Source organism: Mastomys coucha, unplaced genomic scaffold (assembly GCF_008632895.1).
Source record: "Mastomys coucha isolate ucsf_1 unplaced genomic scaffold, UCSF_Mcou_1 pScaffold21, whole genome shotgun sequence".
In the NCBI taxonomy this organism is placed as follows: domain Eukaryota; kingdom Metazoa; phylum Chordata; class Mammalia; order Rodentia; family Muridae; genus Mastomys; species Mastomys coucha.
This window is the reverse complement of record NW_022196904.1, coordinates 145,752,060-145,777,311: the sequence shown is the minus strand read 5'-3', so window position 1 is coordinate 145,777,311 and position 25,252 is coordinate 145,752,060. Positions and strand designations below refer to the sequence as shown.

Here is a 25,252-nt window from a genome sequence, read left to right as displayed (position 1 = left end):
AAAATCTGTGCACTAGTCCCCGGAGCCTACTTAGTAGATCTTACCAGGAACTCTGGCTTCCACTTCCAAAATTTGTGCAGAGTAAATGAACCTGATAGGAGGATGTGATTAATGTTAAGCCTTGGGTCTTGAAATCTAGCAATTAGTTTGGGATTGGAGGGAAAAGCATTGGTATAGGTATATGTGACTACTATAGCTGCTGCTACAGGGTTTTTTTTTTTTTTTTTTTTTTTTTTGCCAGAGACAAAAAGAAATGATTTGGTTTTAAGTTCCCTAAATGGAAAAAATAGCCATATGTATGTATGTATATGTATACACACACACACACACATATATATGTATATGTAAAATGCTACTTAACAATATTTCCTCCAGGAAGCATTTCTTTGAAGTCATCTCTTCATGAAGGACTTCCAGTCTCATCAACCATTTCAGAACAGATACAAGTGTATTTGCCTGCTGAGAAAGGCGATGGACAATTTTCTGCTTTTCATGCTTTATTTATTTGTGGTCAGGGTGATAAATGTACCTTCTAAGATTAAGAAGTATGAGATAACCATGTCATCAGGTTGCAAGAATTCTTTTAACTTAGTTATTCACTACATGGTCAGAACGCACCCACATTAGTAGTTCATTAGAAGATACCTCTTAGACAATAAAAGCAATCAGACAGTATTTGAAAAAATAAAGTTGGGGAAAATTACAACAGTATTTACACTGGTGACTTTTTCACATTCTGTTTTACTCTGCTGTTTGGTCGTGCTTTTATATACAGCATTTTATATACAGTGTATGCTAATACATAGATGTTGGTGTTTGAATGGCACATACTTAAATTTATATTTTAGTATCTTTGCCATTTCTGTTTAGGTTAGTAATACAAATACTGATTAAACAAAATGTATTCAGCTTATGAATGAACTAGCTTTAGCTCTCCTCACAGGAATACTGTTATCTGATTATAGTCTTGATCTTGTACATACTTTTTGTTTGTTTGTTTTTATGTACCCTCCCAGAACTAGTTTCTCTAAAGAATGGACGTGATCAGTGTCCCTCATTTTCCCCTTTGTATCCTCCCCCACCCCAACCACTTTGTCTCACTTAGGCTCTGGTTTTCCTTGGGCCATCTACACCCGGAAGGGTCACATATCTTTATGTATTCATTTTGGTGTTGGAGTAGATGTGAGATCCTTTAATTTTACACATTTTATATGACTATGAATTTTGTCATCTTCTTGTGCAGCTGGCCTCAAATGCCATCCATTTAAACTGAGCAGAGTACACTTTGCCTCCTCACCACCGCCTTTTGAATTCAGTCATATCAAGAATCCCGAGGGCAGTTTATCACATTATGAAACACAGACAGCCCTGCAAACCACCTACTTATTATATTTTCTTTCTTTCCCCGCCTTAAGCGCAGAGGCAGATCTGTCTTTATTTGTTTTCCTAGGCAGATAGCCTTACTTTCTCTTAGCCACTCTTCCAGATGCACTCGCTGGATACCCTTGTAATGGAAAGGAGCAATAATGCAAGGAAGTTGCCCTGAGGCATAATTGGGCCTATTTCTCAAGATCGGTTTAGGCTTATTCACTTATTAGATTTGTGTCTCAAAGGGTTCAAGAGTAAGAGTCCCAGGAGGCCTCAGAAGTACCCTAGTAATTGGTGGCCCCCATATTTGTGTATTTTTTTTTTGTTGTTGTTGTTAATATTCCTGTGTTCCTATTCTTCTTGGCTGCAGCCAGCCACACAGAGTATTTTTAGAGGGATTTTTCACTGGGACAGAAAATGAAGGTTTCGAAGGAGCCATGACTCCGTGACTTAGCAAATGGATAAACGGATGCTAGAATGCAAGCAGTGGTAAAGAGGAGGTTCTCCGTCCTCCCCCTCCCATTAGGTGATGCTCATCATCAGTCGCCCTGGGTTGATTCTGATAGAGAACCATAAAATGAAACCTATGGGGAATTTGTCATTCTGAAATGAAAGCTAATGTAATTAGTACCAATTAAAGTACATTTAGTAAATTGGATTTAATCTTAATTAAGCCTGCATAATGTTGCCAATTTTTAACAATTATGTTTGAGAACATAATTAATTTAAATTTTGGTAACTGAGTAAATAGCATTAGTCTGGTAAAATTAGTGGATTTTTTTAAAAAGGGGAACTCAGTGACATGACTTGGAATTGGAACATAAGATATGAATGTAATTTTTAGTAATCTTTCGTAGGATTGATAGAAGCTGGACAGATGAAGCTGGGGAAAAAACATCCGGAGAAGTTCAAGTGGAATGTTCTAGGCTTCAGTAGAAATTAGTACTTTTCCATTGTCTTCAGTTTTAGTATGAATATGGGAATGATAATTAGGACCTGGTTAGAAATGGCCTGGAATTCATTGTGATGTGTTCAAAGTAGGGTTTTTAAAAATGAAAGAGCATTGATTCCTTGAGAATTTCCCTGTCTACAGGGCTTTGCTTTTGCTTTAGATAGAACAGTTGGTCCAGGGTTCTTGTTACTTTCTTCTCATCCTTTATATAGTGCAGCTTTGTTAGTGACCTTTGGCAGATGGGGTGTTGTGTGCACTTGATGCCACAGCTAGATGCTGCTTGTTCGAGTCCTTTGCCTGGAACTCTATAATGGAAGAATTCCTCTCTAATGGAGTCAGACTCTAGATGTTGCCACTCTGAAATGTGGATATTGGATGTAGATTAGGAGCCATTGATGTGTGAATTCAGCCTGTAGAAATGAAATAGGTGATTATACTGTATTGTAAAAAAGTGGGGATGAGAGTAACTTGCAATTTCCTCATTGTGTGTCTTATAATTGGAAGATCTTTCTAAAATTTACTTGCTTGATACACAAATTTTAAAAACTGTCAGAAAACATTTGGAATTTGTGACACTTAAAATCTACATCTGCAGCTTGCACAATTATATGAAAATAGGTGTTTGCCACATGTACATATTCTTGTCTGTAATTTTTTTGCCCCTAAGCAACAAAAATTTTATTTCATCCCAAGCTATGCAAATTTCATTACAAGACGTGGGCCACAACCATTTGAGTGCTGCTAAAATATTAATTGAATAGAAATGAAAGGCCTTGCCAACTGATAGGATATCATAATCATAGCCTCTTTGGTCAATGGTAAATGATGATAAATGACATTAGGAACCTTTTAGCAAACTGTAATAACTACAAGGGGGGAAGCAGTATGGATTTGCATTATATCTGATACCCTCTAGTACCAAGTGGATTGCCAATACTGCTTGTTTAGCATTTTCTAAGGGCAATAGGATATTGATTTCTGACTTACAAGGAACAGCTCTATTTTCACCATTGAAAAGTATTGCAGGTTGTTAAGAAGAAATTGACTTGAAGAGGCCGACTGCTGCCCATCATGGAGCAAATAAAGCAAAACTGCCGAAGCATGGTGGAGCAGCGAGACGGGCCCTCAGCAATTTGTTGCTATTAATTTACCATGCTCGACAGCAAATCAATCGGCATCTACTTCATCTGCTGGAGAAAATGCTGTCCAGGGCAGATAAAAGGCTCGGCATGGTACAGAGAATAGACTGGCTTGGCCAAAAGGAGGCTGCAGTTAATGTGTAAATAAGTGAAATCAAGGCCACTGTTGCAGAGGAAGCAGTTGTTAATTAGGTTGGTGCTTTTTAGTGAACTATTTTAGAAAGCAGCTTAGGATTTGGAGAATATGGAGGGATTTAGTGAGGTTGAAGTAATATATAACTGGCTTGACATTCCAGCCTTCAGTGTACTTGATTTTAGGATGCAGTCAATTTATTTGGGGACAGTGCTTGCAATGGAACTTAAATTATTTAAAGTTCTGTGTAGAGCAGATTTCTCTTGATATTTTTGTGGGGGTTATTACTGATAGCTTATAGATCTTATATTGTATATCTTTATATTTGAAAGAATGCCTGGAAAAGCTGTGTCCGAGTATGTAGATAAAAGTAAAAATTTTAAATAGTGGCTTCTTTTCTGAAGCGAGTATGGTTAAACTCTGCATATGTGTACAAGGGAAGCATTATCAAAAGTAGGGTGTTCTATTTGAAAGTAACAAACAAGCTAATGATAAATTATGCTTAAAGAACTTTCTTTTGTGTTTTATGTCCATTAAGGAATAGTCTACTGTTGGGCGTGGTAGTACACACTTTTAATCCCAGCACCTGGAGGCAGAGGCAGGCCTCTTGAAATTTGAAGCCAGCCTGGTCTACAGAGTGAGTTCCAGGACAGCCAGGGCTACATAGAGAAATCTTGTCTCAAAACAAAACAAAATAAAACAACCCCTAGAATGTCTGAACAAAGATGGGTACTTCTGGCTAACTACTGGACTGGGGAGTTTTAAAGAGGCATACAAGTACAACTCTGATGCTTGAACATAGACTCCAGCGGGAGGAGAGAAGAGAGAGGGAGCTCGTGTTTGTTCCTGTGTATTTGTTCTTCATTGAGGTTTGAAGCTGGGAACAGCATTTTATAATTTAAGATTACTGATTACTGATAATCTGATTAATATTAATGAAATAGAGGTTTATGGTTTTGTTATTTTTTGTTTGTTTGTTTTACTTACCTCTTTGATTTGGATGTTTTAGAGTAGGGGACAACTTTACTCCTATGTAGTAACTCTAAATGGGTATAAATTTAAGTTAAGATTATTTTCCCCCACAAACTGCCAGAGGATCTAACATTGTGGCAGTTAATACCAGGTGGCAGTTTCTTGGGCAAGACCCAGTGAGCTTTTTATGCTCTGCAAGAGGACCCAGAAGGTGAAATTTAACCACTAGGTTGTGTATATGTGTTAAGGGGACTATTTTCTGAATTCCTTGTGTTCTTTTCTTGTGTAAGATTTTTAGTTTTGAGGTTCCATAAGAAAATATAGATTTTTTTTTCACCTTCAGTAGTGATTGTTGAGTTGGAATTAAGAGTTTCCTTCCAATAGAAGTGAACATTTATTATATATCTGGCATATGCTTACCACAGCTCTGGGCATACTGCCAAAAATCTTTAATTCTTATAAAGATCCCAAGAAAAGGATTATGTCCAATCAGAGGATGATTAAACAGGGTCAGATCTGTTCATGGTGATAGAGTAATAGGTGGTAGGTTGGAATGGATTGCCTAGGAGGCTGCCCTGTTAGGAAATGGATTGGCCTGGAACAGAGAAGCCCTTGGCTACTAGAATAAACTTTGATTTCTGCCTGGGAGTGCCTGAACTTTGACTTCCACCACGGAACCCCTTGAGGAATCTCTGTAGCTGCCTGGAGTCCAAGTCTGGAACCATCCAGGATAGGCTCCCTGTCCAGGCTCCCTCAGTGGGTGGGAGGTCCAGGGTGGCTTTCCCCTAGTCTCCCACTTGTCAGCAAGCAAAGCTACTTGCTGCTGCTTGTAAGGAAATTTTGTGTTCTCTCCAGGCTGCCTGTTTGTTTATTTACGAAGGGTTCTTCTGTTTAATTTATGTTTTCCTGTGGCTTCTTAGACTGTCTGAAGACAAGGGGGCTGTTTGTTAATCATCACCTCAGGGTTTCTACAGGGGGAAGCTGGGAGGGGAAAATGTGATGTTTTGTGGCCTCTTTGTAGTTCAGAAAGAGGTTCTTAGATGCAGGAAATCACACAACTCAAACTTTTAAATGAAGGCAGATGGTTTGCTTTTCCTGCTGAGAATTTTTTTATAGCATTCAAAGGCCTATTTCCTACTCACTGCTCTGCAGTCTCTGCTTCCTATTGTTTATTTAGCTTATCATTTGATTGACAAATCTGTATTTAGGCAGTGTAGCTCTGAGCTGTGTTGGACTAATGAGCTAGACCAGAGTGAAAGCATCTTAGATGCTTTCTCTGCCTCAGTGAAGGCTCACGGCTACATTTCTCATTTAATATTACTTTTTCCTTTGCCCTACACAATAGTTAAATGGACTTGGTAATTATATGTTAAACATCTAGAAGTTCTTTATATTTGCTTTTAATGGGAAACTTTTATTACATTTAATATTCGATAGCCTGGGTTGTGACTTTGGGTTAATAACGATTTGCAGGTTAGAGAGGGAAAAGGAGATGTGATTTCTAAAAGGTAGTTTCCTTTATCCTTTAAATACCTTCTTTTAAAACATTCTATAGGCAGATACCCAAGTCTTCGTCAGTTTGAGGTCAGTATATTTTACATGGTGAATTGCAGGCCAGACCAGGCCACATAGTGGGATACTGTGTCAAAATAAATAAATACATAAATAGATAAATAAATAAATAAATGCAATTTTACAAAGGGGGGTGGAGAGATAGGAGAGTGGTGAAGAGTGCTGCTGCTCTTGCAGAGGACTGGGGCTCTGTGCCCAGCACCATCTCAAGAAGCTCATAACTGCCTGTAACTCCAGCTCCAGAGGATCTGACCCCTGTCTTTTGACTTCTGGTTATCTGCAGTTATGTGCATCCATGTGCACACACATACACATACAATTGAAAATTAAAAAGATAGAAAAAAGAAACTCTTTCATTCTGATAATGGAGACATACTAAGTTATCAGTTTTGCAAACAAGGCTGCTGGAAAGAGGTGTAAGGAGCACATTTAAGCATGGATGCTGATTTATACCGATGACGGTAAGGTTAGGATTTCTTTAAAAGTCAGTACACTGAAATTTATGAAACTGAAGTTTATGAAATTGTAGACTAAGGGGGAAGGCCTTAGAAGTCTTACAAAGTGAAAGATAAAGCTGTTTTGACTTTGTCTTAGTTACAGCTGTCAGTGGGACTTGCTTTCTGCCTGTAAAGAGGGATTTAGTTGGCCTTCATCACCGCAAATCTATATACCCTCTCTGTTTTCATTGGAATTGACCCACAGCATTGATGTAGGCTTTTGCTATTTCTATATCTCAGAGCCACGACTTATCTTCAGAGAGCTGCAGTGTGTAACCTGCATACCATCCAGGGGGACAGATGGGCAAAGTATAGATTTTCTTAGCTGGTATGTCAAAGAAGCAAAATGGTAAAGCTCCAGGGTGCCCTTTAGGCACTCTGTCCTCAGGGAGAGGAGTTGTCTTGGTATCTTTTGGGGATTTTTTCTTTGCTCATAAATACATATGGATTTGTGTTATGTAGGGGCTTCTGCATCTTAGAACAAAGGTATAACTTCTCTCCACCCTGTGTTGGCTAGCTGCAGGGAGGTCAGAACTCTGTAGGGCCCTCTCTTTACTACAGCTGCCTAGGCAAGTGAGAGGTAGGGAGGCAGACAGACAGTAATTCTTTGACATTGCTGCTAGTTTCTTTTCAGACAAGATCTCACTGTGTAGCTTTGACCAGCCTTGAATTCTTAATCCCCCTGTCTTAGGCTTCTGAAAACTGGGATTACAGGTGTGAATGTCCACACCTGATTTTGTTCTTATTTTCCAACTCTGTATTCTGCTCTGAAGGTTTGTAGGTTCTTTTGGTTGAAGATCTTAGAAAGGCCTGGAAATACAACTGGAAAGAATAGTGAGTGCTGTTGGAAATGAAAAACACTAGTACCTTTCTTTGCAGAGAGCTTAAGGCATTTTACATGCTCACTTCAGTGATCTTGATGTTCCTGTAAAGCAGGTAGCAAGTTCGGATCTGTGTGTTTATTTAAGTAGCTTCTGTCAGTAATGTGCCCTACAGTTTGCCAAGCAGTGTCGGTTCCTCTGGCCTCCTTTAACAGATGACACTAAAGCTTAAGGGCTTAAGAGACTAGCCTAGTGTGACAGTCAGGAAGGATCAGCACATGGGTGGGGATACCAGAGTTCACAAAGGTCAGTGCATAGGCCTGAGGTCACAGAGGAAGTCAGTGGTTGGAGGGGAAATAGTTTAACTTCCCTTCTGGAGTTCTCACTATTGGCCTGACCATCTTTAAATAACAAATGTGCTTGCTTCTGTCCTGTTCTTAGCTTTCTGCAGTAACAGAAGTAAGGTACCATGGGTGGCAGCCCATGAGTGAGAGATCTGATCTGTGTGCTTGTGATGAAGTTCAACTGTTCCCCCTTCCCTCCACCCTTCAGTGTCCGTGCCCTGCCCAGAAGGAGGCTGGGATCAGCAAATTGAAATCTAAAGCTAAGATCCACATTTAGCAAAGTGTTTAATCAAACTGGCTGCTCCCTCATTCCTGAACCATGCCACACAAACAGGCTGTTTTAGACACACACTTGTTTATTGCCTGTTTCCCCTTCCCAGAGACCATGTAAGCTCCACTTTTAGAAGTGCTTTCTGCAGCACACCTGATGCCGAGAGAGTGCTGGTGCTGTGGGATAGTTGGAGGAGAGAACACTTGCATTCAGGTTGTAGTTAAGCCTCTGTGAGTAGTATTTTTTTCCAGGTAATATTTAGGTAGCAGGATAGACAAGCAGCACTGAACTTTCAAGTATTGCACTTCTTATTAGTGAAGTTTGTAGGGAAATAACATGTGGAAAGAGGAAGTGAAAATAGCTGAACTTGGGGTTCAGGAATGAGAATAGTTAAAGTAGGATGTATATGTATTTTGGTGTGATCAGTCCTTCAAAGTTGAAAACTGGAATCATTTCTAACCGAATTTAAAATTCACTTTGAACACTTTTTACTAGTCAGTGTATATTTTTGAAATGATCAACTATTAATAACTGTACATGTGGCTTGAATGTATGTGGGCAGATATTGATCTTTACTGTGGTGTATTTAGCTAACCTCTCAAATTTTTTTAGAGAGGACTGGGGAATTTTTGAGATGAGAGTTTAAGTAGTGAGATGGAGTAATGTTGAAAGATAATTCTAATAGTAAGCAAGTTTCTACAAATTATCATGTAGGTAGTCTTCTTTTCCTAGTTACCTTATGAAATTACAGAATTACCATTATTTACTTTCAGCTAACTTTTCAACCTGTGACAAGGCAGAGACATAGAGAATTTCAATAACAGCAATAGGATCCCCTAGCTGTCTTCTTTTGGTTCTGGGGACGTAACAGGCGTTGCACCTTGGAGGCTAGTGCTCTGCTACTGAACTATACTCAGCCCAGAAAGTTCCTTGTAAAATTTTCTCTTAGTTTTTGAAATTTATAATTGCCTGTTAGTCCAAGAAATGTGTATTTGTTTATGTAATAATATTTTGCAAGATGCTTTGTCGATCTCTCATTTAAGCTTCAGTAATGTCAGAATTATCCCCATCCTGCTTATGAGTAAACTAGAACACAGATAAGCTCCACAGATAATTAGTGGATGGTTTGGAGTATTTTGATTCTCTTAAAATCTGTGTTTAGGCTAAAGCAATGTTCATGCAGAGTTAGTTAAAGCAGCTATTGTCAAATATGTAAATTAAAATGCACGAGCTGATTTAAAGTTGTCAGGTTTTGTATTTTTCCTTTGGCATATACTACTTGGATTTCAAAGTTGTATGCATTAAATGTGATTTGTAATAATTTCTTCCCAAGATAAGTGTGCAAAGGAGTATGCAGGAGTTTATTACCTGTTGTATAACTAGCCCCAGGGATTACTTCCTGAAGTTTGTGTAGATTCAGCTGGTCTCTAGCTGAGGTTTATCTCATGGCACTTGGGGGGAAGGATGTGCTGACAATGAGCTTGATAGCTCAAATCCTTGGAGCTTTTGTGCCTTGTCTCACTAGGAGTCTCAGGGAAAGTTTAGACTATTGAACTTGGTTAAGATGAGGTTATGATTTTAAACAAATGACAGTGGCAAATAAAATAATAAAAAAATATTAAATCTTGGCTTTATGATTCAAACACTTAGCAGCGAAACTTCTTTCATGGACAGTATAAGGTCACTGTTATGTTTTGTTTCTGAGCTCCTAGGGAAAACTTAGTTTTACGATGAGCAGAAAGGCCCCTGTAGGAGATCATAGGTTGGAATATGTTATCCTAATTCTTTCACAAGTCTCTGAGTGGTTTTTAAAATGTAGAGTTGAATGTAGGGGGAGCTAGAAGTTAAGAATACTTGCTTATCTAATGTGCAAGTCTGGGCTTCAGTTTTTACCACCACAGACAGAAGTGAAAGGTAGAATTAGTGAGTTATTTTCTATCTTTTTTTTTTAAGTTTTAAAAATTTTTATGTGTGTGAGTATTTTGCCTGTTTGTATGTCTGTGCACCAAGGTGATCAAGGTGTCAGATCCCTTAGAATCAGAGTTACAGATGGTTTTGAGCCATTATGTGGGTACTAGGAATTGAATCTGGGTCCTCAGGAAGAGCAGGCAGTACTGAGCCCATCTCTCCAGCTCCTTTTAATTTTCTATTGTATGACACCAGTTCTGCAAGTTAAGCTGTAAGATAATATTATGTAAAAAGAAATACAATTGTTTTGTTTTTGTTTGCTTGTGCTTTTGGTAGAAACAATGTTAGGATATTATAGACAATTACAATAATTACTTTTTGCCAGTGAGTCATGATCTAGAGTCATCTACTATAGCATGGACTATTTTGTTTAGCTTTGTCTTTTTTTCTATGTCAAGAGTTGACCGTGTATAGCTAGAGAGATTTTGATGTATATCATTGCTCATAAGTCTAGGTTGACTGAGTACCTCATGAGTATCAGGATGGAGTTGATTTTGATGTCTTAATTTAATTTCCCCATTTTTAAGGAAGAGATCAAGGTATCCTCATTGTGCTTGAAACCAAGATAATAAAGGATGTGCAGCTGGTAGGTTGAAGGATTAGTATTCAGGTCCAGGCAATCTGGCTTTAGAGCTCAATTCTGAACTACCGGCAAGCCTGCGTCTTAGGTGAACCTTTCCATGAGGCAAGTTTTTATATTTTAAAACTTGGTATATATACCAACTCTATACCTGGTTGACTGCTGTTGTGCTCTGTGTACAACTAGATTGAATATTGTGAGTGATAAGGAATCTGATTGGGTTCTTATTTTTAATTTTTGTCAACAAATGTGCTAAATTAGTGGATCTATCTATATCATGTTTTTTAAACTGCAGATTCTATAGCTTGTTGTTTGCCTGATGACCACAGGCTCTGGATATTCTCATTCATCTGAAATTGTGATTTCTAACTAAAGCATAGTATCTTTTTAAGAGAATGGTATCTCACATGAGGCTGGCTAGATGACATCAGAACTTTTGATTCTCTACCTGGCGTGGGGATGGGATGGGGATTCTTGGCACTTAAATGTTTAATTGTATGCTCTCCCCCCAGGAAGAGAAAAGTGGGACTCAAATGAAAATTAGTTTAGGAGCTTCAGAGCAGGAGTCTCAAACCAGGACTATTCACCTGGATATATTTGGTGGTACCCAGTGATACTTGAGGTTGCAGTGGCTTAGTTGTACCACTGGCTTCTAGTGGGTGGAGGCTGGGTATTGTTGAACATATTGCAGTGCATATGACAATCCCTACAACAAAGAGTATCCATCCTAATTTTTCAGTTGTGTCAGGGTTAAGAAACAGCTCCAGAGAGTAGAATATTGTTAATTCTGTTGCATTTTTATGCTTGGGTACATTATGACTTCTTTGAGTTAAGAGATAAGCCAAGAATCAGCCTTGAATGACTACTGAAGAGTCCTTCAAACTCTACTTGACTTGAGTCTTTTCTCCTCCCTTTCCAATGTAGAGTTGATGGGAGTTTTATCAGGTTGTGAATGGAGACATTACATTACATGATCTTTTTGTAATCATTGTTTTCTTAAAGAAAGGAAGATAGTATCTTTTCAAGAGTGGAGACCTTTTATTTTTCAGCTTCTTGTTGGATTCTTGATTTCTACCAAAACCAACCAGATGGTTGTTATGTTGTAATTATGAAAGATGGAGTATTTTTTCATTCACAATACTAGATGGGCCTTTAGAAGGCACTGGAATCATTATTACCCATTGCTAGGTAAGTTTTCAGAAGGATTAATTTTCAGTCATCCTAGCAATCCTCCTGGGATACCAGTCTGGGCAGTACCAAGATAAATATTGTTGATTGGATCAGCTGAGAATTCAGTAGCCCCCCTTTGCCTGATTTGCTCTAGCAGAGGGATCAGGACATATCTTGCTGCAGAATAGCTCTTCTGTTCATTCCCTTAGGTTCTGTTTAGGGCAAAGTTTATTGTCCAGTCCTGATGAAATACAATAAAATCCTGAGTTTCTTTTCTTTCTTTTTTTTTAATTCTTTTTTTGTTTTGTTTTGTTTTGTTTTTCAAGACAGGGTTTCTCTGTGTAGCCCCGGCTGTCCTGGAACTCACTCTGTAGACCAGGCTGGCCTCAAACTCAGAAATCCGCCTGACTCTGCCTCCCAAGTGCTGGGATTAAAGGCGTGTGCCATTACCGCCCGGCAAATCCTGAGTTTCTAAGTAGCTAAAGTCTAAAACTTAGCGAGTGCTAACTTGACACAACATAGTTATCTGCAAGGAGGGAGCCTCAACTGAGAAAATGCTTCCATAGGATCTAGCTGTAGGTCATTTCTTTTATAGTGATTGATGGGAGAAGGCCTGGCCCATTGTGGGTGGTGCCATTCTTGGGTTGGTGGTCCTGCATTCTATAAGAAAGTAGGCTGAACAAGCCATGATGAGCAAGCCAGTAAGCAGCCCCCCTCCATGACCTCTGCGTCAGCTCCTGCCTCCAGGTTTCTGCTCTCGCTGCTTTGATGATGAACTGCTGTATAGAACTATGAGTGTAATAACTCTTTCCTCTCCAAGTTGCTTTTGGTCATAGTGTTGCATCACAGTGATAGTTACTGTAACTATGACACATACAGTGAGCCTGAGAGGTTTTTGATTGGTTGTCCTGGAACTCAGAGATCCTCCTGCTTCTGCCTCTAGAAAAGGTGTGTGCCAGCAAGCTCCTGAGTTTTGTTTTTTTTCCTCCTGTATTGTGCTGTGAATATGGGAGACTTTAAAGTTTGGGTTTGGTGAACATGTTTAGAGCATAGCTTTTAAAGCCTGTCTACCTTGATTAACCTAAATAATAATAATAATAATAAATTTATGGTCAGTAAAAAGTATCAAATTCACAGCTACTCTATTGTTTCAATTATGTTTTTGAGGCAGGTGCTTATTTAGGGTTTTTGATAGAGAACCTGTGGTCTAGAAGTGCCAAAACACTGTAAGTAAAGGTGCCTCTTCCAGGTGTAGCGTATAGAGCCAATACTGTAGCTCTAATAGGAGTAGTAGAATTGGACAGAGCTGGCTGGACATAGTACATTTCTGTACAAAATCCACACTTGTAAGTGTTTGGTATAGCTGGACTGGGAAGGCTCTGCTTTACCCAGATTAAAGTGGAATGGATAGAATTTTTTATACTTTAGGCAAGGGCTTGAAGGTTGCTTTGTTTCCGTTTGGGATGTGATTTAATAAGATAATATCTCTGCCTTCAAATTACACTTCTAAGTCCCCTGCTTTCATTGGTATTTGACATTCCATATTTTTGCTGTTTGCTTTTTGTTTGTTTGAGGCTCACTATTACTTAAAATGTGACTGCACATCCTTCCGTATTCTTCAGACCAACTCTCAATTACTTAAAATATATAATACAATGCAAGGGCCATGTAAGTAGTTGCTATATTGTATTTAGGGAATACTCCGAAACCATCTTTATACTTATAAATTGACATAGGTAGCTTCTTAAATCCAAGTAATTAGGATTAAATTTGTAAAAGTTAAGATTGTAGCTTGAAAACATAGCTTTGTGGGGTTACATCATTCCTTTGTTGGAAGAGTTATTAGATAAGAAATTATTATAGTCCTGGGGACATCAAAGCTGTGATGGCTTTTATATTTTTATTGAACAACAGCTACTTAAACTCATATTGCAACATAGGAGCTGCTATGAGGCCAATGGAGTTATAAGAGGCAGAAAGTTTGCCTCCTCAGAAAATACCATCTTTTCTTTTGGATCAGTGTAAACAGTCCAGTGGAGACACTGTTGTGATAGAAACTGGAGAGTAGGTCACCTTTCTGGCTCTGGGGCTATTAAAGGTGCTGTTACAGGAGATAGACGAAGTTTAAGGAGGGAAGCCATTTAGGAACAATAGAATGGGGAGGATGCTAAGTGGAGTCACAGAATCAAGACTGTTTTGTGCATGTTCACACTGTGGTTACCATTTCCAGTCTTGTTTAGTAGTAGACAAGAGAGTAGTAGGTGTTGGTTTAGGATGCCTTTATTAAAGGCCTCACATGCTAGATAGAGTGCTTGGACGTTTGAGGGAAATATAAAGAGAAAGTCAATAAAAACCCAGGACCACATCTGTTTTGTTGGTATACTCTTCTCTGGGTCCAAGAGCAAATATCAGTGAATGTTGATTAAAGCTATGTGGATAGAGAGAGAGCACTGAGAAGCTCGTGTCTGAATTAGAGGAGCAGCAGTGGGACTAGAAAGGAGGGAACCATGTAAGGGCCCAGAACACTATAGGGTGGGAGAAATGTAGGGCATTAGCAGAGAGACATTGAATGGGCAAGAACTGGTGTCAGGTGTATTGTTGTATGAGTGCCTCCGGAAGAAGGTGGGTGGGAGAGAATGCGGGAGTGAGGGAAAGAACGAGTTTGTTTTTTCATTTCTCCTGGTGCTGAATGTATGCTCTTGTCAAGACGGATTCCACTGTTAGTGCCTGTATTCTATAGCCAGGTAATCCTGTGGGCAGTGGTTTGGGGAACATTTCCTTTTAAGGAAAGCATTTGGCTGTTGGGCGACTTAATAAGCTTTTGTGACTCATTTTGTGTGATTGTTGCCATAATTATTATATTGATAAGAATTTTAAGTAACTTTACTTTTAACTTCTTCCTCTTTGGAGATATTCTGAATATTAATATAGGTTCAAAATCCTCTAAATTATTTATCAGGCATTGAAGTCTTTCAGTTATTCTTGTCTTTTTTAAAAGTCTTATATCCTTGACTCACATTCCTGAACAAATTAATAATTCTTTTATTGTGTTGTGAAGGTTAGTAAACATGCAACTTGAGTTAAATTTGCTTGAAGAACTACTATATTTCAAAAGAAATAATTATTTTTTTCCACTATGTTCTTGATGAGCTACACACAGACATTATAATAGGTGCTTTAGTAAAGGTAATTTTCTCTGTTTAACCCCTCCCCTTAGTATGGGGCATGTGTCACAGTACTCTTCTAGAAACTCCTTATTTCTGCAGCTGAGTGGGAATAGCAGTGATAGTAAAGAAAATTGAGCACACATGAAATTAGGAAGCCCAAAGAGAACATTTGATAACCAAAGTACTGCTTGGTAACAAGGCATGAAGCCACAGATCTTGTCTAAGGGGGGACAGGGTGTGGCTTTACTGCTCTGTCATGCCGTCTGTTGTAACCGTCAGAAACAGAAACATACGTTGCTTTATGGGGTGTGAGATGTTTTCTTCAATGTGAGCACAGCTTTACATTGCCTGTTCTGCACTCATAGCTGCTGTTAGTTTAGTGCCTTTTGAATGAACAAGAAGAACAAGAAGGTCAAAAGTGGTGGTAGAAATGTTTTTTTGGGTATGCGCTTATGACTTCTATGCTTCTGAATGCGTTCTCCAAACACAGTAATGGCCTGTTTGTTTTCAGTCTAAGTTAGATTGAGCTCTTTAAAGATAGGGCTTAGATGCTTTGTTTTGGGTACAGAAAGTAATATTAAAGGAAATGAAATATTAACAGAATTTCAGCAAGCTAAAGAAGTTACTGTGGACCCAGCAAAGGCTGAAGGCAGGGACTGTGCTGTCGTCCTCTGTACACTGACTGATGGCGCCCTGTTCCTCAGTGAGTTCAGATTCTAGTGTGAATACCCGAAATAAGTAGTGTGTGTTTATTTCATTTTAAAGTATATGATAAGGTAATTTGATAAAAATTATTTGAGGAAAGACTTATGTGTACTGATAATGCACAGATATCTTTATCTTTTCATTGTTCCCTAAGTAATGAAGTATAATTGCTACTCATAAAGCACTTACATTGCATTAGGTATTTTAAATAATCTGGAGATGAGTTAAAGCATACAGGAGGCTGTGCGTAGCTTAGATGAGTATACTAGATCCTTTTATATAAGGTACTTGAATGTCTGGTTGTTGGTATCCTAGAGGTCCTTCAGGCAGCTCACTGTGGACAGGTCCTGTAGAGGTCCAAGAGGCAGTTTCCTATGGATGGAATAGTGTTGACTGATAATTTTGGTTTTTCGAGACAGGGTTTCTCTGTGTAGTCCTGGCTATCCTGGAACTCACTCTGTAGACCAGGCTGGCCTCAAACTCCGAAATCCGCCTGCTCTGCCTCCCAAGAGCTGGGATTAAAGGCGTGCGCCACCACTGCCCAGCCTGATAATTCTTTTAACAACTTCCGGTCCCCAGCCTAGTAACTAGCAGGGAAACTGCTATGTTGTTACAGAGAAGAGGGTGGTTTTCATTTTCCTCCCCTTTGCTTTGTTCGCTGAGATACCCCTCTCTAGCCCATGACTTTCAAATGCCTTTTTCATTGTGGTATATTTTCCAGATTGACCTCTACATTCTTAGCATCACTTTAGAGTAAGTAATTAAAAAATCATTTTGGAAAATTTATTAAATATATTAAGTTAAAGCAAAAAATACCACTTTAGAAGTATATTTTATTGTGGAAGTTCAAACAAATTAAGCTGAAATACAATAATGCTAGTTTCAATCTTTCATTGGCTATACTAATCTTAAATTTCATGTTTTTTCAATGTCTCATAGTATTCAGTAAGAAAATACTATTTCTTATTTGTGGTTAAGCCCCAGACTAGTTGGCAAGATCTAGGAAGACCTCTGAATAAACTATAGGCTAGTGGTTCTCATCTTGTGGGCTGTATATAAGAAACATTATGACTCAAAACAGTAGCAAAATTAAAGTTATGAAGTAGCAATGAAATAATTTTATGGTTGGTGTCAGCACAGGATGTGTAGCTGTATTAAAGGGTTGCAGCATTAGAAAGGCTGAGGAGCACTGCTGAGGAGCACTACTCTAGGCCTTCACGCCCATAGTTCCCAAGAGATGTTATAGCTATGGCCATTTAGCTCCTCTTAAGCAAGGAAAGAAGGTAAGAAATGTTTTCTTTTTTGGAGCTGTGTTGGAGAGAGAAGCTTGCTGCCCTGGAGAAACATCAGGTAACTTCTTTTAAGTTACAGTTTGGGGCTTAGGACTGTTATTGTGGAGTAGGGTTACCCATGGTCTATGGACTGGGGCAGCTCTGAACATTTGATAAAATTGTGCAACGAACTTGTGCTGGAATATAAGTCCACACGTGGACAGTGTCTTTATCTTTAAAACAGAAAATAAGAGAAATCTACCCACCTGAACTAAACAGTAATTGATTTACATCCTGGCCAAAATCACTTTGTACTCCTGCTAATTGGTAATAATCTGGGGTGGACAACTTTTTAGAATTTGTAGTCAATCAAAAAAATTTGTCAGAGTTATCTATAAGTTGAATATAACTGAATATATGAGTGTAGATTGGATATATGAGTGTAGAGTGTAGATTTTTTTTTTAACTGTCATCTTAAATATGTATAAAAGCAAGTTAAGTTAATGGTTTGATCAAATTCTAGGTGGCATGCATGTGCATAGCATATTCAAGACATTTGACATGTTCACAAGTTGGCAGCTCTGGTGGGCATTGCAGGTTGTCCTTCTGTGAATGTAAAACTTGTTTAAATTCTTCTAAGTCCTTGTAAATTCTTCTTTTAGAGAGTTACTCTTTCCCCCACTTTTTACCATGAACTCAATGAAAAGAATATTTCTATATAAATCTCACATAACTTTTATTCCACAGTCTTAAATTTTAGGACTATGTCATCATTAAAGAAGCTTTAAAATCAATTCCAATTGTTTCTCCTACACCTGGAAGCTGCTGCATCTCCTTACTATCATGCATAAGTTATACTGCACCCAGGGCAAGTATCTGTTTACTGAGAAAACAGAAGAGAGATCCTTTGTCAGTAGTAGAACGTAAAGACCAAGAATGTCTTTTCTGGGTCATAGTGCACCAAAGTGGAGAGACAACAGATTTTCTGGGGCTAGTCTGTGACCTCACTCTTAGTTAATTGTGGAAGCACTGTCAGTCCTTTGTTACTGTACCAGTAAGTCTGACATCTCCTGCTTTAGATCTTTCTTTAGCCTCTTCTTGAACCCTACAGACCTCTGCTGTGTTGTAGTGTAAATTAGTGAGGGAAACTTTCTTAATTGAGAGTTAGAGCCTGGAGCTTCAATCATACCTAACAATATAGCCACTAGTTTTGTTGTACTATCTAATCTCAGTTTTGTTCTAAAGTAACTATTTACCTTAAAGGATTTTATTCATACACCAGCCTACATAAGTACTTCTGACATCCATATCTAGAGCAGCACTCTCAAGGTTGTGGAAATGGAGTGTGGAATCCCTTGGGTGGTTGCTTAGTCATGGCTCCACTAGATTACTAATTAGAAAATAACCTGCAGATCTGGGAATTCATAGTTAAAGATGTGTATCTACCTTGTTTTCAGACATAGTCACCTGAGGCTGATTGTTCCCATACTGTCCTATAACTGTTCTCCAAAACAAACCCTGACACAAACCTTTGATTTACCTACCTTGATGTGTATCTGTATATCCAGATTTCTTTTCTATTTCATAGACTCCTTCTGTTGTCCAAATCCAGTCCAGTCACACATGATTGTCCATGCAATGTGTCTTCTTGCCTTATGGTCACTCTGGCTACCATAATTGTCCATTAGACTTTTGTGCTAGAGACTCTTTTGACTTCTCAACTTTTTTTTTTTTTTTGCTGGTAGCCTTCATGTCTCTGTATTTCTGGTACTGGGTCATGTTTAAGAGCAGTGAAAATCTGCCGGCATCTTCAGTATGGTCTATTCTTCCTTGGCTGCTTTGTCTCATTTACTGTTAAGTAGGTGAGCCTTGACTCCCTGTCTTTCTCTTGAGTGCCTCATAGGTAGTTAAACCCAACATGTTTTCAAAAGTTGTGCTCTCCCACAAGCTTGTTTGAGGTCCAGTGGGCCTATGAAAGGAACCTGTCTACCCAGTTTCTCCAAGCAGAGCGTCCTCATGGGTGGACAAGATCTCTGTCCTTCTTACTCATTAGCCATACCATATATCCAGGCCACAGTTTTTCTAGAATCTAGAATCTGCCCCCTGCTATTCCTGCTTGCTTGCTTGCTTGCTTCCTTCCTTCCTTCCTTCCTTCCTTCCTTCCTTTCTTTCTTTCTTTCTTTCTTTCTTTCTTTCTTCCTTTCTTTCTTTCTTTCTTCCTTTCTTTCTCATTATGATGATTTCTTTAACACTACTGTTCTTGTTTTAAAATAGGGATAAGAGTAAAACTCTTAAATTACTCTAAGCATTAATTAGTAACATACTTTATACAAACAGGCTCTCCTTGATTGTTAGGATGGTGTGACCTGATGCAGCATTCCTTGCTACCATATTTAGAATCACCTACTGTGAGTCAGGTGGTGGCTAAGTGACCTCAGCTGATGGGAATAATCCTGTTCTCTAGATTCTCTGAACTACTTCTCTAGCCACATCTTCTACTGCCATTCTTTTCCTGTGCTGTATATGCCCTGGGCTGGTGTGGTAGGCTACCCCTTTTTAGATCAGTGTTTTCTTGCCCTTCCCTCTATGTTCATCTTTCAGGCTCACTTTATCTTGGTCCCTCAGGATAACATTCTTGCCTTAACCATTGAGAAATACTATCCATCTCATTTACTATATTATGGGCTTTGTAAATTCCATATGTTCTTCCATTCTTTTAGATGTGACATGGAACCTGACATAGTAGTAGAAAATTATTAAAGAATGAGGTCTTACTATGTTTCATATAAGGCATTTTTTCCTACTATCCTTTTCCCCAGAGTGGGGAATTGAGCCCCAGGCTCTGCCTGTGATAGGCAAGTGAGCTGAGTGAACTATATAACCCAAGCTATCTTTTACTTTATATCCTGGAATAGTGTATCATTACATTGTCCAGGCTAGCTTTGAGCACACTCTGTTGCTTCGACAGGCTTTGAATTTGTGATGCTCCTCCTTCAGCCTCATTAGTACCTGAGATTACAGGCCTCTGCCATGAACCCAGCATCTTGTGTTTATTTGTATTTGATCTTCTTCCTTGCTAAACCATAAACACCTCATGAAACCAGACTATTCTACATTCACTAGACCGTGTGCCACAGCTGCTAACTTAGGCGATAGCCAAAATCTGAAATCATATTGTTGCATTTCCTAAGTTAGAGGTGCTTTGAGAATTCATTCTGTTCTTACTCTAAAATTATCTTTCAATATCTTTCCTCTTGTATGTTTTGTGTTTATAATCTCTTCTTTCCACAGCCATTCAAATATAATCAGTGACAAGAAGATCCCTAAAGACATTGAGGTATCTTAACATGCTAGTAATTTATCATCACTTTCCTAGAAATTGTCCCTGGTAAATCTTTGCTACCTAACAAATCAAGCTCAAGCTCTGGAGTATGGCAGTAAAGCCTTGCCACAGGACTGCTTCTATCTCTTCCCACTCACTGCCTTTTACTACATGAATCCTGTATTCTAACATAATGGTTTCAGTCCTGCCTGTACATTAGAATTACACAAGGAACTTTAAAGTAGAACACTGATACCTGGGTCCTACTCTTGGAATTTTTGAGTTAATATCAGGTGAGTTCTGGCTTATGAAAGCACTGACCAGCTGTTTCATGGGGATATTGCCTGAGATCTTTTAGGGTTTCATATTCAAGGAAGTTTCAGTAGCATTGCTTTTTGTGTACTTCATTCCAAAGATATTAAACTAATACTATTAAGGCTTTGAGATGTCTCATAGAGAAGAGAGCTGTTTAATTTTGTTGAGGCAGAGTGAGGCCATCTGGTTGGAGAACACTTTGCATGTATACTTGTTAATGACTTCTGGAAGGTGCGATATGGAACCTGCTTTGGGAGATGATATTTTCAGATACATTTCAACTCTAAAATCAAATTTTTGTCCTTTTCTGACTATCCTATCCAAATCAGACTCATTCTTACTCTAGGATTCTATCTAAATTATCTTCTTTGTAGATACATTTTTAATACTTGAAATTCCCTTTCGTATGCCTATGAACTTTTCTTTGTCATTTTTACCCCTGTGCGTTGAGCTCAGGACAGCAGGGATTTTCTTGCTCTCTTCACTCACTTCAGCACCTAAGAGTTCTGACAGTAGTAAGTAGAAAGTTAATAAATACTTGGAGAATGAATGAATATCCAGGTAGTCCTTTGTTCATGGTTTAGGCTTTTACTAAGGTGCATGTATTTAAATATCATAAGTTGTATGCATGATGCAGTTTAAAAGTACAGTCAGCTTCTGTGTCCATAGGTACCTTTATGTAGCCAACTGTAGATTTAGTGGATTTTGGTGAAATGTGTCTGTACTGAGCCCATGTTTGCTCATCTTATTTCCTAAACAGTAAAGTGTATTAAAGGTGTTGATGTTGCATCTACATTCTGTTTGCTGTTATAGCACATAGAAATGACTTAAAAACAGACAGGAGGGATAGATGGGTTTTTTCAAATCCCTTGTCATTTTATGAATAATAAGTATCTTCAGATACAATATTTGTGGAGGATCAAACCACAAAACTCTCATGGACACTGAGGGAGATGACTACATTCTTAAAGTAACTTAGATTATAGAAACATAAATAGATAACAATAGTTTCCTTACCTTTACTTTCTCAACGTCCCTGATGGAGTATTAAAAGGAAAACATCAAAAAACCAAGTAAAAGTAGCTAGATGTCAGACTACAGGGAACATTTGTGGATTTTATGGTTATTGGGCAAGGTGGAGCTTGGTCTGTTGAATTGGACTTTCTTTTTGCTGCTGAATTTTTGTGCAAGTCTGTTCCAGATGGCTTCCCTCAAGGAAAAAGGGATTGATACCTCAGTGCGAGCTGTTGAAAGAAGCTTGGATGAGGAGTCAGTGAGTGATGGCTCCCTTTATGTGGAATGTACCACTCCAGCAAGAAGTACAAGTTAGGCAAAATATTTGTTTTCTCTTGGCAAAAATTTGTAATTATTAAAATATTGAACAAGAGTATATTCAAACAAGTTTGTCAAGTAGATTGAGGAGCTTGTTTGGGTACCAGAAATTAGAATTCCAAGTTGGTTTTCCTGATGCCCAGGACTGTTGGATCAAGGAACAACTAAGTAGTTCTTGGTGTTCTTAACAAGGCTCCTGTTCAGCCGAGGTGGGTAGAGGGGTGGGTGGTTGTGGCTCACGCCTTTAATCCCAGCACTTGGGAGGCAGAGGCAGGCGGATTTCTGAGTTCGAGGCCAGCCTGGTCTGCAGAGTGAGTTCCAGGACAGCCAGAGCTACACAGAGAAACCCTGTCTCGAAAAACACACATACACATACACACATACACATCACACACACACACACACACACACACACAAACAAAACAAAAGACCACCACCAACAACAAAAAAACCACGGCTCCTGTTCTCTGGAGGCATTATTACTGCAGCTATGTCTATGGCTCCTTGGATCTGTGCTCTCATGGTGTGTTTGAACAGGGCTTTAATAGGTACAAGGTGGGTGTGAATATACTGTAGCTAGCATGTGTAGTTTCCCTGATGCAACTGCATGTTGAATTAGTAACAGTTCTTTTACTGCCTATGAGCCCTGGAATGCTGCAGCATGACTAAGGCCTTTCAAAGATCTGCTCTAACCAAACTGATTTATTTCAGGTACTATTCCAGAATTTATTTTGAACTCTTCATATAAAGTGCTTTCCTAGTATAGTACCCTAGCATGTGCTGAATGCCAAAGTCTCAGATGATCAGTAATCTGTTGTAAGCAATATTAAAGGGAGATTAAGCTGCATCTGCATTCTGTTTCTGAATAATCTTTTAAATTACATATCCTGCCAAGAATTCAGAATAGAAACTTTAATCATTAACTCAGTCAGGAGTTGTACAGAATGAATTTGCGTTTTTTCTTGTTGTCCAGTAAGAAGATATGTTGCTTTTTGAGTGACATGGCTTCCTAAATGTCAGAAAAGATAATGTGCTAGGAAGCCAAACAAACCAATTTTGAATGTGAGTAGATCTTCAAGATGGGTAGTTATTTATGTTTGTTACACTGATGTAGTATAGCTCTTCCATAACAATTTTTGCCTGCTTACAAAAGAATTAGGAAATTCCAACCACTTGGTCTGGATTGTAGTTCATTTACAAAATTATATATTAAATGCCTTTTTATATTCTCGCCATATGGAATATCTCTGCTGACTTCATGGCTGCCCTCATCAAGATCATGTTGTGCTTTAAAAAGTTGCTATTCTAGAGTAGGGTGGTACCCAAGAGAGGGTTTTCCTTCTCTGAGGAGAAGGGGAGGGGGTAGTCGGGGGGGGGGGAGATTTGGGAGGGAGGGATTTGTAGGAGATGGGGAGGGCTGTGATTGGGTTGTAAAGTGACTAAATAAATTAATAAAAAAAATCCTAAAAATAATTTGCTATTCTGCTTGAGGTCTCTGTGTTCTATGGACCAGCAGTATCTCTCATCATCGTCTTGGAGTTTGTTTAGAGTTTACCTTTTTCAGGCCCAACTCTATATCTGCTTTATACCAAGATTTCCAGGCAGTTGGTAAACAGATCAAGACACAAGGCTGGAATGGGTAAGACACAAGGAATGGAATGGGTCAGTGCTGTGAAGTCATTGGAGTAAGAGGGTATTTTATGGACTGAGGTGAGAAATGAGTCCTGGGATCCTGGTGAAGGTAGTAGCAGGAGCAGCAAGAACAGATATAAGGAAGAGTCTCTGTCTCTGTCCTTGTGGTACCTCTGTACCAGCTGGCAGAGCTGTGACTCACCTGCCAAGGCTGTCTAACTCAGCACTATAGCACTGTAGGTTAGGAATAGCTTTGATTTTGGCCACATTGAGTGTTCATCACCATGAGAAAGCATTCAAAGGATGGAAAGGATGTTTTGCCACGATGGCGTTAAATAGTTGGAATTTCAACAGTAACTAGAGGGAGGTGAAGACATTAGAAAAGGCTATGCTAGTGCTGGAAGGAAGAGAGGAAAAGAAACGTGCAGGAATATGGCCACAGAGGGAGATCTATTGAAAAAAAGAGTGATGGCAAAAAGAAAACAGATAAAAAGTGCTAACCTAACTAAATATTGTCCAACCTTTTGCATTGAAACATGATTTCGCCAGGCAGTGGTGGCGCACGTCTTTAATCCCAGCACTTGGGAGGCAGAGGCAGGCGGATTTCTGAGTTCAAGGCCATCCTGGTCTATAGAGTGAGATCCAGGACAACCAGAACTATACAGAGAAACCCTGTCTCGAAAAACCAAAAAAAAAAAAAAGAAAGAAAAAGAAACATGATTGCATCTACAAATGTCTTGGACTGCATTCATAGTTCTTAGGACATGTGTGGCCTGTGGCCTCCAGGTTTGACATGTCTAGATGTGACCAAGAAGAAATGACCGAATCATCTGGCATGGCTTTCTCTGTCTGCTTTCATGGGTTTACAGTATAGGAGTTGTTAATGAGATCTTGTTAAGAACCACAGGTTGGTTTTATTTATTTCTGTGTCCAAAATTCTTCACCATTGGTTATTTCTCACATTATTTTGGTCATTTCAGTCTTGTTGGAGAAAACTGAGGTAAATTATTAACATTTGTTATCACAAGGAATATTTGTCTCTGTGCCTAGGTATGAAAATGTGTAATTGTAAATTAGCATTCAAGGCCCATGTATGTTTATGGAAAGAAACAAAGTAGCTGACAGTACTTGCTGTGACCCTGGCAGAGAAGTATTGAGGAGAGAAGCATTTTAGAGCTTGCTGAGCACAGCCAATCAGGTTCTTGACCAGCTTCATCTTATACTATGAAAGCTCAGATTAAGTCAGCAGAGAAGTAAATTTTCCTTGCCTTCTGCTGATAGCTGACTTTTCTCTCTCATCCTTTTTTTCTGAATTTCCTGCCCTTCCTCTTTGAGCTGCTGTGCATAACTGATAACATTAGTTACATTGTTTTTTTTCAGACTTGAGAACTGCAGTGATTTGACCTTGTATGAGTGAGTGAATGTCAGGCACATGGATCATTAATCTTTCCTGTATAATACAGCATTCTCTGGATCGCTCTTAGAGCTAGAATAGTATTAAATATAATATCAAATGTCAACTAGTATGGTAATAGATGACTATCTAAGGTTTTCTTTAAAGAAATACTTTTAGAATGTGTAGAGGTGCCGGGCAGTGGTGGAACATGCCTTTAGTCCCAGCACTTGGGAGGCAGAGGCAGGTGGATTCTGAGTTCATGGACAGCCTGGTCTACACAGTGAGTTCCAGGACAGTCAGGGCTATACAGAGAAACCCTGTCTTG

General features: G+C 38.9%; 1 protein-coding gene across 7 annotated transcripts in view; it reads left to right on the top strand.

Moving 5' to 3' along the window:
• Tle4 (TLE family member 4, transcriptional corepressor) overlaps positions 1-25,252 on the top strand; it is a 145,494-nt gene that overhangs the window by 4,260 nt on the left and 115,982 nt on the right. The window lies entirely within an intron of this gene.